Source organism: Melanostigma gelatinosum (assembly GCF_949748355.1).
Source record: "Melanostigma gelatinosum genome assembly, chromosome: 2".
Classification (NCBI taxonomy): Eukaryota; Metazoa; Chordata; class Actinopteri; order Perciformes; family Zoarcidae; genus Melanostigma; species Melanostigma gelatinosum.
This window is the reverse complement of record NC_136635.1, coordinates 21,660,992-21,673,482: the sequence shown is the minus strand read 5'-3', so window position 1 is coordinate 21,673,482 and position 12,491 is coordinate 21,660,992.

The following is a 12,491-nucleotide window of genomic DNA, read 5'->3' as shown; positions in this document are numbered from 1 at the left end:
TGATTCATGAAGAATGCCATCTGTCCCTCCGGCGCTTTAGTCAGACGGTATACTTTTGCTATTTCTGAAATCAGCGCTAAGCATGACAGATTCCTCAGGAATGTGTGAGTTTCCCACCACCTCCTCACTTCAAATCCTGAGCTCCGCTGGTGACGAATCGGACAGCCGTCATAACCGCAGCTAACTCTCAACCCGGCACGGAAGCCAATGGGCTTCATGTTATTTGTGCAATATCAGAGGAGAAGGAATCATTTTGTTCATTTTGAGGTAAACAGAAGTCGGCACAGTCAAAGTCAAAGTTGATCATAGCCTAATATCACAACGCTTCACCCTCAAAGGGCTGTACATATAACGAAAACAGTGATGAGCAACATTCGCAAAAGCAAATGTGAAGTGAGATAAACTGCATACAAAGCATTAAACAAGCGCAATACCTACAATAAAAACAGTAGCAGCATTAAAACAAATGTACAAAAACGTACAGATTTAGAAATTGGATAATAATTTAGTATTTCAGGACAGACTAAGTGAAGTTGAGTTTACTTTGGAATGCGTCGACTGAGGTAGCCTCTCGAATAGATAGCAAAACAATTCCACAGACGTGGGGCTCGGTAAGAGAAGGCCCCTTTCACCGACTGATGTTTTAGTAGCAGTGACTGGAGGTGATGAGTAGGATGGTGAAAGTCTGTGTAATCATTTAAAGTGGGATCTTGAAGTCTGCGTGTAATGAAATTGAATTACAACAGCAGTAACATGAGTAATCGTGTTTTGTGGAAATTGTAGTTTGCTAATAGTTGACTAAAGGTGAGCCAGAGAGTGTGTTGCAGTAATATAAACTGCAAAGGGATGCACGTGTGAGTCTGCAGACCTCGGGCCTCTCTTCTTACCTAGAGACACAGAGGTGAGATCTGATTGGATAAAAGCTCGACTTAAAACAAGCTGCACTGGAAGCAGAGCAGCTGAGGAAGACAGTAGCTCTGCAATGAGAAAATAAGAAAATATTTTTATAAATTACAATACATGTAGTGTATTTAAGAAAAATGATAAAATTAGAAAATAGATATAGCTTTGTGATTCTGTTTAGGCCAGCAGAGAAGGCCCTGACGGCCCACCACTGGTCAAATCATTTGATAGTGTGTCGCCTTGATTCATCATGATGGGAAGGTGTTAAATTCAAATATTAAACATTTTTCTGAAAGTTCCTTCTTACGGTCGAGTGCAAGAAACTCCAGATTTCATTTGCTCATGAAGTTATTGTAAAATATGTTTAGGCATCCAAAACCACATGCTTAGGAGGAGTACATTTATTTTTTGTCATACCAGCAAATAACCTTAACTCTTAAGTACGGCCGTCTGAGCCTTCCTCTCAGCGACTCGCATTGAGGTGACTCTGCCGTCCTCTAGGCAGAACTCCAAGACAGCCTTGATTGTCTCATTAGTTATGTGGCAGAACAATATTGTTTATATATTGCAAACATAAAGGTTCAGTTAAATAGTGCAACAACTCACCTCGGCCTGTTTCCTCTTCTCAGGGTGTTCGGTCAAAATGCTTCTTCCCCGTGTTAATAATTGACTCTATTTATAGGGAGTGTAAATATATGTAAATTATTATTGATGTCTTTTGAGTTGGTGAAATCATGTAAATATTGATTGCACATATATTGTTAACTACATACTTACCGATGGTATGTCTGGACTAATTAGAGGGACCATGTGTATATTAGGAGCTCATTTATTTTGCGTAGGGACTGGTGGAGAATAGTAGAGGCTGATGGGAACTTTTGTGTGTTGTTAGAATGTAAAAACAAGAAAGGAAGCTTCATCTGAAACCTCTTCTCGACTCCTGATCGGCTCATTTGCCTCCATGGCCACTCGGGCATCCTCACCATCCTCCATTTACTTTGTTATAGTCGTCGTCAGTGTTTTTTTTTTTTTTTTTCATAAAAAATATACAATTTCAATGATTTGGAAATGAAAAGATTGTATTTTTTTTGTTTTTGTTTTAATGATGTATTATAAGCTGCTTAGTGTTACGATGTTAAACAAGTCATACTTTATCTCTACTAACTTTTATATTGCTGTGAAAACATTTCCCTCAAAAAAATGGATTTATTCAAGTTTCGAACCAAAAACTACATTTTACAAGATGAACGTAGAACACACCATGATAGCGTTTTAATTTACCGTTGCCTCATAGTGTAACTGAATGGAACCTCCAAACGTCAGCTGTTGCTGCCACCGTTTCCAGCTTTCCTCTCAGTTTCAACACGGATTTGTTGTTCACTATGTTTAGGGATCAGCCAATAGAATGCATGAATGCTTTTATGATGCTCCAGTTTCACTGATCCAGGTAAGGTGGTGCAGCTCCTCCTTGCCTTATTCTGCTTGTACAGTATACGAACAATCTGTGACACAAAGCACAACACTTGCTGGTATACGACACTGAACTTTGTCCATAAGAAAACGACTTTCATTCCAAGACGGCTCAATGCTTGGATCACACACATTTACTGTGGCAGAGTCCCAATCGTCCCTGTCCCTCTAAGGACTTCTGGAGTTAATGCAGTGATGTAATTGATCGGTCATCGTACTCCCAACTGCAGTGTCAGTGGTTTCATCCATTTGAGTAATGAGGTGTTTTTCTCAGTTTCTCTTGTAGGAAAGTATTGTAAACTAACCCCAGGTGTCTGAAACAATGCATTGCAACTCAAACAGACTTACAGCCAGAACCAATCAATTAGAGACAAAGTGGTCGTCTTAATAGAATTGATGTGACACATGATGATCTCACTGACGAGAATGAATCGCTTTATTGATGCTTTACTTTTCACAGTAGAACACAAGCCCCTTTTTAGACGCGCTAGGTAAATGTGTCGGCGAGTTAATCTGTTGGTCTCACATGAAAAATAAGCACCTGACTCACTTTTATGTAAAAGTCACGAAGGCAATCTCATTAAATCGGATCTAATAACATCGACACTTAAGCACAAGCCTGACTTGAATGCCGTCGGACACAACATTAGTAGCTTAGATATAGAAAGATTGAATGCACGATGCGGTTGCCTCATTAAGGGCAACACTTAAATTAAACAATGATTTTAAAAAGGTACCCTGCTGTTTTATTGTAAACAAATACAAGTTATGTGTTTCAGTGTTTCTCACCAAGACGGAGTCTGTGTGTGTGTGTGTGTGTGTAAGTAGTCTGACAAAGTAATTTAATTTCCTTCTTCAATAAAACATCTGCAAAGCTGATTTTAAAAATCTTTAAATTAATTTGTGTTTGCTTGCTACTGTAGCAGTCTTGTTTACTGCTTTTATTGGTGCGTTGCGATGTTTCAACTGTAAAACCAGAGACCGTTCAGAAAGGAGACCACCCACTGAGAGTCATTGGTCTTCCTGTATCTGTGTCACATGGGGCGGCCCCAACACGATATCAATACGAATGCAAATATAACCCAACCTGTTTTCACCCAACCACACGGCATTCACACTTCCAAATGAAGTCAGGCGATGTGAACACGCAATGACTAAACTCGCTTAAAAGACAGGAAGTCTCGACAATTTCAAAAAAATGTGTTGCGCTTGTAATGCGTCATCTTTGTTATAACATCTTTGGTAAAAACCGACTGCAGGGTGGGACCGACAAAACGGCGAATCACCAGAAGTTAATGAAGTTAAAAAAATGTGCAAGCACAACAACCATCATTGCTTGTGCACTGTTGGACATCATAACCGAGGATTCAAATGATGAAATTGATCATGAAACTTAAATCGGAGATCGGCTCGAGAAGCGGGGACAATTATCAAGGCCTCAATTAGAAATCCTCAGTGAGAGAAGTAAACACCATTTTCTTGATCATTACTTTGCAACTCACGGATCTCCTCCAGCAACGCTCCGTCTCTCACATCAGATGCCAAATAGTACGAGAGCGCTGTGGCTCTTTCCGTGATCGCCCTGTGAATACATGCAGTAAGGGACTTTTACGTTTCCTATGTCTGAATGACAAAAAGGCTTCACTTAAACAGATAGCATGCTATGAATGCCACTTCTGAACACAGACGCATGTGAATGAGATGATCTACGGCATGCCGGATGCACTGTGCCGTATATCTCTGACACATCAGTGTATATAACTAAAATGTGTCACATAGTATAGCAAACACTGACATGTGTCTGTCATTGACTCAGGCTGCTGGCAGTTTGGATCGTGAGATATTTATAAGATACGTCTCTCTCTGTCACTAAATACTAATATCTGAAATGTCTCAATAGAAGCACAGGAATTAACATTTACACATCACAATAATACCAATAAGATATTACCTGAAGTTGGAAAAGGGATTAAGCTCCATAAACCTGGGCTATGGGCCATAAATAAAACCTAAAAAGCATATAATTGGCCAATGAACTTAAAGGTACTATACTATGATTATTATTTCTTTATTTAGTACCACTTGCAGAATAAAAAGAAACCATCACTTGTGTATAAATTCTAGCATTTTCTGTTGTGTGCCATCACTGACGCTGATTGACCTTGAACATCTGAAGTTGCACTGCCACAAGGCAGCAAATAACAACATATAATGGAGGGAAATATAACGGCGCATAGCAGTGGTGAGTCACTGATGCGGCTTTTTTTACACTTGCAAACAGCTTAACTACAGGGTTAAACATCAGATGGGTAAAAAACAAACAAAAGAAACGAGATGTTGAGCGCTAACAGCAGCTGATGTGTATCCCCGTCTCTGTTTGCAAGGTGCTGCAGGCCGATGAATAATTGAAACTGTGGATGTACAGCCACAAAGCGTAGCGCTGGGCTGGCTGTGATAGAACCTGGCTGAACAAACGGAGAACAGCAGGAGTGTTTTAGCAGGCTTGGCTGCCACTCTGTGATGCCACCTCTAGTCGGGCAGGGACACATCGCTGTGTAACGAGCCTCATTAGAACAGGACTCCATCGACACATCAAAGGCTTCCCGTTTTATACCAGGAGTGGGATCACAATGCTTGGGATACTTCAGCACCTATACTCTGTCCCCCAAAAACCTTCACATCTCCCCCTCTGAGAGCAGGAAGAGGTAAAGTCAGAGTTTTTAGATCTCGGCTGCTGAGTGGCGGAGGCGGGCGCTGATTAATACAGAATTATGTTAATGATTTTGGAGGATGGGGAAAAGGCAGATGAGGCTTCTTATTATCTCCCCACGCTCAGGTGATGATGGATCAAGGCACTGCTGCTCTCTGGCTTATGGGGAAGGGACAGAGACAGACTTATTTTTTTCTTTTCTTATTTTGTCAAGTTAGCAGGCCTCATTTGTTTTCTTCCTTGGCTAACGCCACCTCCTATTTTTTTGGTCAGGGCTTTCATGCCGGGTTGTAAATATCTCATGAAGGAGAGTATGGCCTAATTTCCACCTGATCGCCCCTAAAAACACAAACACGCACCTTCTCTGCCTCTCTGCGTGTCTCTTTCTCTCTCCGTCTGTCAGTTGAACTGAATTCAACTTAACAAGCTGGTTTTTATGTCGACATTTCTTTTATATGCTGGTACAGCTGTTTGAAGTGGTAGCTGTTCGTCTGTAGTGGATATGACTGCATGCTGGGCTGCTGGTGGGGAAAAAGTCAGAAACCAAAACCTCGTGACTTTCTGTTAAAAAAACACATTTTGTTTACTTTAGTATAATTGTCGGTCACTACACTTTTTTGCGTTGTCGATTAATAAATATCCGTGTCAATCATCTCCCGCATTCAAGCTACACATCACGCTACATTACAAACTTTGCTGCCCCAGCAGCTCCACCCGCCCACTCCTCTCGCAGCAGAACATTCAAACACTACGGAAGATATTATCGGTAACACTATTTATGGAGGCAGCTGAATACTACTTCCACCATGAGATTCATTTACATCACACCTCCGGGGATACCCTATTCCACAAGTGCATTTGGTGATGTGGCAACACACTACTCACTTCCAGATGGCAAGCTGAAGAAAAGGGTGAAAAGGCTCCTCTCATGCAATACAAAATCAAGAGCTATTTGTTCAGCATTTGATTCTCGCCTCAAGTGCAACTCAACGTCTCATGCGTGGTTCAACAGTGGGGAGTCGGTCAGTAAAAAAAACAAAAAACATTCATGCCCTTATAAATAATGCCATGGGGAAATCATATTGGCCAATAAAAACGGCCAAGTATTTGTTCTCTGAGATCAGTTTGTTCTCTGAGATTTCTGGAAAACAATCGTTGGGTGTAAAAATGGTCCACAAAACCACCCAAGAATCTTGCCGCCTAACTGCACCGGCCAACTTTGTCAAGGTTTTCCATCATCAACCAGTAGCCCATTAGCTTGATCGCTGGTTGTGTTTCACAGGGCAGGGGACTTTGAAATTGCCGAGACATGGAGATCAGATGCAAGATTGCGAGAAAATAGGGAGCAGTAGTTGGTCAGTGGAAGTCTTTCGCCTTTGTTTCGTGATGAGAAAATAAACAAACTGGTTATACTGTCACAGTGTGTAATATTATTAATCCTCCAATTCAATTAAATATAAATATAAATGCAAGCAATAACTGTTGAAAAAATTCCACAGTATGCCTCTCTCTCAAGATCAAAGTAGTAGCTGTAGTCATTCCAGTGCTGTTTAATGAACATATTTCCAGTCCACCCACCTGCTTATTCAGAGCCGCCCACATCAAAGAACCTAGGAGGAACCTTGACTGTTGCTGTGATGTAGACGAGGCCTACCCCTCCGTTATTCTAGTTCTGCCTCGGGGTTTAGCTCCAGCGCCCGGGAGTTCCTCTAATGTCCTCTTTCCTGACAGTGGAGAGGACCGGAGCCACGATTAAGACCGTGTGCTACGGTTTTTTTAGTGAATAAAAAGTAAAATATCTGGCACAGGTCACTGACAAAGTTGCACATAGATAGAGTTACATATATATATACACACCCACTCATTTTGTTTTCAATGCTCTCACAAGTTTCAATCGGAATAAACGCAGGAAGACCTGAATAGTTTGCATGAAAAGTGGAGGCCACGCATGGTTTCATAATGGAATAAGCACTAGGAACTCTGACTTCATCAACAGAAGTCCCATAGAAACGGTAATGAATTAATCACAGAGAGCAAGTCAAGCATGCTATGAGGGGAAGTGACTGTCTCAAAGCCAGAACTATAGCATTGATACTGCCTTTCCAAGATGAAAAGCACTTTATAAAAGAGAACTGAGGAAGCTGTAGACGTGGCTCTCATCCAGCTCAATACAGTCTGATCACGGCCATCTCGATCTCCAACGACATGAACTCAAAAGTGGCTTTGCTGGTCACAAGCCCGCCTGTGCTACGAACCAAGCAAGACTCTTCTCTTCTCGACACCACTTGTTCACTCAACCTTATTCCTTCTGAGTTAATTAAGGACCCTTTACCAATGCTCAGCCCACCACTAGTACAGATAGTAATCGGCTCTCTTATTAGTAGAGCTGTCCCTTCATCTTTGGAAAGAGGGGTTATCTGGTGGCTCCCAAAAAAACATAACCTGGATTCGAATTTGATGAACAGCAACTCATGGATCACCTCTTATCCTATAACCTGTATGACCCTCATCAATCCGGCTTCAGAAAATGCTCTGACAAAAGTGGTAAATGGCTTACTACTCGCTTCAGACTCTGGCTTAGTTTCCATATTGGTGCTTCAAGAGTTCAGCGCAACCAATCATTTGGTTTCTCTGACACTGTTCTCTCCTGGTTTAGAACATGCATATCTCACAGATCCCAGTTTGTTTTACACAACTTTTCATCAGACCACAAGAAGGTCAGATAAGAAATTAATTCTGTGATCTCACTCTAAACGTGTCTGGTTCTGCAATTTTACAAAGCCGTTGTATTGGAAATCTCCTTGTCCCATTTGATCCCAATCTCTCCTTTGAAGCGTCTCCGCTCTGCTCTGACTGCAGCTGGGACTGCTGCACGAGTAGCCGCCTGTGAGTGCTTTGGGGCGGCTCACGGCAGCACCCGCTGCTCGTTCACGTCAGTGCAGAGCGGTACGTGCTTTCACGTCAGAGTATTCATGTATCTGCACTCTGCAGTTAGTGTATTTATAGGTGTTGAGCTTCATTTTTACACAAAACAAATAACAACCGTAGCTGTGTTTCAGCTGCAGGACAGCAGTGAAGGCCCAGGTATAAAATGCACGACCCGCCACTGGATTTGACCCAATTTCAGCCTGGACTCCGCTAGTTATTGTGTTTACTCTCGTTATGTATCGTGTTGTGTGATTAACTCGCTGTCAGACAATAAGGCATTGAGCCTGAAAGTGGCTAAGGGAGACTGGTGTATTTGGCGCAACCCGCATGCATATTGGGCATAAACATAATTTACACATACATACAGAGTACACACACACACATATGCATTCTACTGGTGTGCATGTTTATCTGCACCTTAATATGTCTAATTTGTGTCCATATTATCTCGGCCTTTGCCATTTCTTTTGTTATCTCCGTCTGTGTGAATACAGACGGCTGAATGTGCTTGACATTGTATTAACACCGTAAAACACATACATGTACACAATCAGCTGGAAGCTGAGAGGTGATGATGGAGGTGGAAGTGAGAGCTTGTAGAGGACAGGATTTACCAGCAGGCTGACGATTAGCCCCACCATCACCCCTCTAACACATACACACACACACCTCATTTAATCACTCCTACATTCCCAGCTGTACTGAGAACACAGAAGTAGATGCCAGCTCTGTGCATGTGTTAGTGCGTGAAGTTCTGCATGTACCGTATGTGAATGTATGTGTGTGTGTTGGGCCGGTTTTATACATGTGCGTCAGGGAAGAAACTATGCGGAGGCATATAATGTACAGGCAGAGAAAACAAGCTTTGTTATCTCAAAAGAATAGGTTAAATCTCAGTATTGCAAAAAAAAAAGAAGCTTTTGCCAATTAGCACGATACATGAAGTACAATTGAGGCTGATGGTCATTCATTTTGCAGGTGTTTGGTCATAAACCAAAGTTTTGGACAAATTAAAATGTTGACCCGATGATAGCACAAGATGAAAAATCAAAGTATCACCAAAGTGATTAGAGTTCATTCTATGGGGCCATTAATGTATTTAGAAAGTTGAATGGCAATCTATACAACAGGTGTCAAGATATTTCACTCAAAACCACAAATGTCAATATCATTATGTCGCTTTCGGAAAAATTTGCAGATCATGTCATTATAGTTAATCACGTTGTTGAGATATTTCAGTCTCGACCAAAGTGGTGGAACAACTAACCAAGCGAAGCTATTGCCATGGCTAATGATGTAATATATCCCATTCAGCTGACCGGTGAACGTGGTCTAAATACACTAAAACGCTGACTTAACTGTCATAATTATATGCAAAAGTGGTTCACACAGCATGAGTGTGTGGTGTTTGGCTCAGTAGAGTTTGAAAGACTTGTGCATTAAATAAAGCAAGTTCACAAAGTAAAGAAAACCGATCTTTTTTTTTTTGGGTGGGGGGGTCACCCAGAAGCCTCAGAAACCCAACAGCTGTTGAGAGGTGCATTCTGTCACTCTGAAAATGTGAGCAATTATCGCTGTGGAGACTGTCCATTTTATTCTTGCACTTAGTTTTGAGGTTATATCTTCGTATTCCAACTGAGATGAATGGAATTATGCCAAGGTGTGAATGTTTTTCTTGTGTGATGGAGGCGAGTGAAGCCACTTGCACAAAGAGTGCAGGCTTTGTTCGCGCAGTTGAAAGCTTGAAAGATGGCATTTGGGAGGGAGTTTTCAATTTCGGAAATGTCAAACATTTCATATTTTTTTAATTCTTACACATACCCGCAATAAAATATGTGTTCCGAGTTTGTCACAAAAAGATGTAATCTTTTTGTGACAAAGGCTGTATTGTCCTAACTGCCGATTGAGCAGCAGAACCACTGATGCTGTGTTTAAAATTTGAATTAATTGTTTGCGGAGGCGTGATTCAGCCATGATTTCAGGCCTGCCCAAAAAATCCTGAACACAAAAATGGTGAAAAACTGTTTGACGATCTAACTCCACAATTTAGTTCTATATAATTCAGTCTTTTCATGTATTTTCAACAATTCATTTCTAACATGTATAATGCGTTTAGAAACAAATCTCAGCTTTTCCTTGAACCGGACTTTAAACTGTATTTTGGTGAGGCTTATTGGACCAGCGCTACAGATGGGGTGAAGCAACTGTTACACGGGATAGAGGGCAGGAAACATGGCTGCTGCCATAAGTAAGTATCTAAGGAGTAAAAATGTGCTTTGCAATAAAGGTGTTGCAGGGATCATGTATTTTTGTAGGCCAACCCGGAACACTTGTTCCTTTGAGAAAGCGAACAGGATTTTACGTTGGCTATTGGATTATTGTAGAAAATAAGCTCTGTGGCAAACAACCGTTTGCGATACTTAGCTGTTTTGTTCAGCAAGATATCGTCACAAATGAACACCACTTTTATGATTTTGGAAGGTGGACGCAATCGCCAGAAGTGAAACGCTAACGTTAGGCAATAAACGAACCATACCAGGGTCGTACCACCACTAAGCTAAAGGCGGACTAGTTGCTGTGACGATGTTGGAAGTTTCACTTCGCTACTTATTAAACAACTCCCTTTTTTTAAGACATGTAAAAGCTTTACAACCTTGTTGGGAACTAAAGGAGCGTGTTTGGGTTATCAGCATTTAAGAAACTGAATTCTTGACATCAATAGAATTATTGATGTATGTAACAATTATTAATGATTATTAATATAAACGGGGCACCACCCTGCGAACAGGGACCAATAACCAAACGATAAAACTAAGTCTCATAATTAGTAGTCACTCATAATGTCAATAGTCTGCGTATGACTACACATTCAGTGACAGTGAAGGTTTAAGTTCGAGCACAGGCTACTACATACAGTCTTATCAAATACATATGCACAAGTAATCACAGACGACTGCTCCTGAAAGTATAACAGAGTTTATTGAATCAAAATAATAAATGATCAAATCAATTAATATTGCAACCAACAAACGTTATCATACAATTTTATATGCCTAAACTAAAGAATGAATAAAATGGATGAGAGTGTATGTCTGTGTGTGTGTGTGTGTATGTGTGTGTGTGGGTCTGTGGGTGAACAGGAAGGAGTCTTACAGCTACGCTAAAGACTACAAAAATGGCGGCGTCGAGTGACGCGGGCCAAAGGGGAGGGGCCTTAAGAACTACAGCTAAAAACTACAAAGATGGCGGAGTCGAGTGACGCGGACCAAAATGGCAGTTAGGCTGCTGTATGTGTGTGTGTTTCGTTAAAGGAGGAAAGAGAAAAAAGGAGCGAGAACTCGAAGTGAATCACGCTTCGGCGTGCGATGTGGTAGGGGGCCTGATTGCTGGTTCTATCATGCATAAATATACCGCTGTCGTTTCTGAACTGCCGGTAACTTATGCCGTGATAAACCACGCACCTCAGCTCACTCACCGAGTCGAGTTAATGAAAAGAGAACTTCCACCCGGAGTGGAAGACAATGAATGAAAAGAAATCAAATAAATCCCAAGCAAACAGTCATAGTTGATACACAAATACAGCGGAGCTTCTCTGCTCCGTAATGATTGCGTAATACCTCAATATCACGCGACAGTCTTAAACACACAAAAACACGGGAATATCAACATATACATGAATGGCCTGAATTAAATTTAAGTTAATTTAAGCTAAGCTATGCCCAAATGCCAAGAATCTTACTTGTAGATGCTTCGTTGCAACGTTGAAGGGTTCTTGAGCAAAGTTGTCCTTTTTCTTCGAGAGGAAGGGGGGGGGGGTGCTTCTCAGCGCGGCGTTGAGCTGGCGCTGTTTCGGTCTGTCGTGGCGCAGCTCGCTCTGGAGCAAACGCAGACGTGATCTGTCCTCGCGGCAGGGAGGGTGATCTAATTTCGGCTGACGGCGTGGTCCGTGCGTCTTACCGGGAATCGTCGGTGAAGGAGGGAGGCGTTGTCGTCTTTCCTTCGCCGGAATGTGTGCACCAAAAGAAAAAGGAGCAAAAAGCGCTGAACTGATCGCTGAAGCAGATTCGTTATCGCGGGCTGTTTCATCCAGCGAAACGGCTTGTCAGGGTTTGAGTAGGGTTGAAGGGCCGTTGCTTCCTCGTGGCCAGCGTTGCGCTGGCGGGGAAAGTTGGTTCTTCTGTGGCCTGGACGGGGGGTGTCCGAGCGAAGAGAGCGTGGTGTGCTTCCTAACTCAACCAAGGTCGAAGGGGGAAAAGCTTAGAAGTGGGGGCAGCAGATAGTTTTATAGAACAGAGGTCGAACCACAGGGGTCCTGGGGTCTCTTGGCTCTCGGCCAATGAGATTGCCGCGGTTACCATGGTTATTTGGGGGGGGGGGGGAATTCACACCTGAGTGTGAAATCCCTTTGCTCTCCTCAAACTACAAGTCAGGATGAGACCTTTGCTTGAAAAAGCGAAGGCCTGATTGTCTTTGTCCACAG